Below are 2,798 nucleotides of genomic sequence, written 5' to 3'. Positions count from 1 at the left end.
AAGGGGCACCTGGGTGGCTCAGTCATTAAGCATCTGCCTTCGGCTCAGGTCATGGTCGGGGGTCCTGGGATTGAGCCCCGCATCGGGCTCCCTGCTCCGCGGGAAGCCTGCTTCTCCCTCTCCTACTCCCCCTGCTTGTGTTCCCTCTCTTGCTGTGTCTCTATCTGTCAAATAAATAAATAAAATCTTAAAAAAAAAAAGATTTCTTTAGCAAAGTTATGTACTCTGTCACCCAGCCTTTCCACTCAGCTGTTTACATCCAACAGAAATAAATACACATGTGAACCCCAAAGAAAGCATGTTCAAGTGCTCACAGCAGCTTTATTTGTAACAGCCTCAATTGAAAAGAAGCCAAATGACCATCAGATTCAAGTTTTTGAAAAGTCATTCTAGGTATACTGTCAAAAATAAGTCAGAGGGTAAATTTTGTCATGTGTATTTTACCTCAGTTAGCCAACCAGAGGGGTGTGCCAAGTACTGTGATAGGTGTTTAATGATATTTAACTGAACATTGAGCAATATTATGCAAAAAGCCAAATACTTAAACATAAAAATGGGAGGAAATCTAGAATGGGAATTTGGGATTAAGTGTGATGGGTTCAAATTCAGTACAACATAAATAATCTAATTATTACTTTTTTTTAAAGGCAGCATTGACATGTGATTGATTTTATGTTGGAACAAGACTTTGTGTTCTCCCATAGAGATGACTCCCTGAGCTTTCCTTCTCCACAGTTCCCAGTTAATATGATCCTTGCTGCCCCAAAGAGAATGTTTCATCTGAAAGCATTTGCCTTATTTGGAAAGCTAGCAGTTAAGCTATCAGGGAACTGTCTCTTCCAAGTGGAGGTAAGGGAGGCTGAATTCACATCATGCTCTACTGGGAATGCTTTTGCTAGGATACTGCACTTGCTTATCTGGGGATACAGGACACTTCCGTGCTTGATCTAGCAGACAGATGAAGAGATATTTCAGGTTCCCCAGCGTCTTGGCAGGGTGAGGTATACCTCAGGAACTCTAGCCGACATTTAATCTTAAGAGAATATTGCTAGTAGTCAGCATTCGTTTTTTTCCATTAAAGGCAATTCTTAAACCACCTAAGAATTAACTGCTTACATAAGAGTTCTAAATCCTCCTCCATTCATCTGCTTATTTAGAGAAATATTTACTGAGTGATTATGGGATGCCAACTGAGCATATTAGGTACTGGGATAAATGCAATCCCCTTCTAATATGAAACTTATCCTTTCACCTTTCCCTATAAATAAGAGCCCAGGTTAGTTTTCAATTTCCATTGCAATAAACCTTCATGTCTAATTGGGTGAATTTAAAACAAACAAACAATCTCACAAGCTCCTAATGAGTCTATCAAAAATTTAAAGTAGCTGATGTGGAAAAACTCTACAGGTTTGTGGTAAGTCTCCGAAGCTATAACACATCTGCTTGGTGATAAGTACTAGCCTAAAGAATCAGTGAATTCCCCACAATAGCCAGACTATGGAAGGAGCCCAGATGTCCGACAGATGAATGGATATAGAAGATGTACATATATACGATGGAATACTACTCAGCCATCAAAAAAATGAAACCTTGCCATTTGCAATGACGTGGATGGAACTAGAGGGTATTATGCTAAGGGAAATAAGCCAATCCTAGAAAGACAATTATGATATGATCTCGCTGATATGTGGAATTTAAGAAACAAAACAGAGGATCATAGGGGAAGAGAGAAAAAAAATAAAACAAGATAAAATCAGAAAGGGAGACAAACCATAAGAGACTCTTAGTCATAGGGAACAAACTGAGGGTTGCTGGAGGGGAGTGAGGTGGGGGAATGGGGTAACTGGGTGATGGGCATTAAGGAGGGGACATGATGTAATGAGCACTGGGTGTTATATATAACAGATGAATCACTGACCTCTACCTCTGAAACCAATAATACATTATACGTTAATTGAATTTAAATTAAAAAAAAAAGAATCAATGAATTCCCAAACAACTATATTTGAGATAAACCTATGAAGAGTTTCATCCATGAGGCTTGCCTGGTTTCTTCTTGCATTCAGTCTGTTACAGTGGCACATGTCCCTTAGCCTCTGGACAGCTCCTCTGTACACTCGTTAAAGAATGACAGTGGAAAAGGCAAATAACGTCCTGGTATTATGAAAGCAGCTTTGAACTTGAGTGTCCTTGAAAGGGTCTCACAGACCTCCCCAGACCACACCTTGAGAACCAGTGCCCTAGTCCAATCTTCTTTTAGATATAAGGAAGTTGGATCTCACAGAGATTAGGTGAGAAATCCAAAATTACACGGCCCGTTAATGACAGGGTAGTATCGCAGGTGGTTTGTCTCACTTCTCTCGAGGCAGGTTCTGAATCAGAACCCTGGGAAATACACCCTAATGACCTATCCTGTTGCTCTAGGTGCAAGGACTGCCATAGTTCAGGACTACAGATTTTGCTTTAAATAAAACAGAAGAGGAAAAGCAACAGACAGGATAAATTCTGCAATGCTGTGTTTACATCTGAACTTGGACGGAAACGCTAAGGCAAATCCTACTGTCCTCCCCGCCATGTAAGCTGGTCATGACAAACTGCACAGACAGCAGAAGAGCCACAATATCACCATTGATCACACTGAGTCTGAAGTGCAATTCATGACCTAATGCCTGAAAATGTTTCACAAGTACTGGCTGAAAGGGTGTTGGGTATATTAAGAGAGATCAAATAATTGACAATCATATGCAACTTTTTAAATAAAATGGAATTGTTCTGAAATGTAGATTTTTTTAAACATT

The sequence above is a fragment of the Callorhinus ursinus genome, unplaced genomic scaffold (assembly GCF_003265705.2).
Source record: "Callorhinus ursinus isolate GAN/ISIS: 27379988/994484 unplaced genomic scaffold, GSC_fseal_2.0 scaffold7, whole genome shotgun sequence".
NCBI classification, from domain to species: Eukaryota; Metazoa; Chordata; class Mammalia; order Carnivora; family Otariidae; genus Callorhinus; species Callorhinus ursinus.
This window is presented reverse-complemented; position numbering follows the sequence as displayed.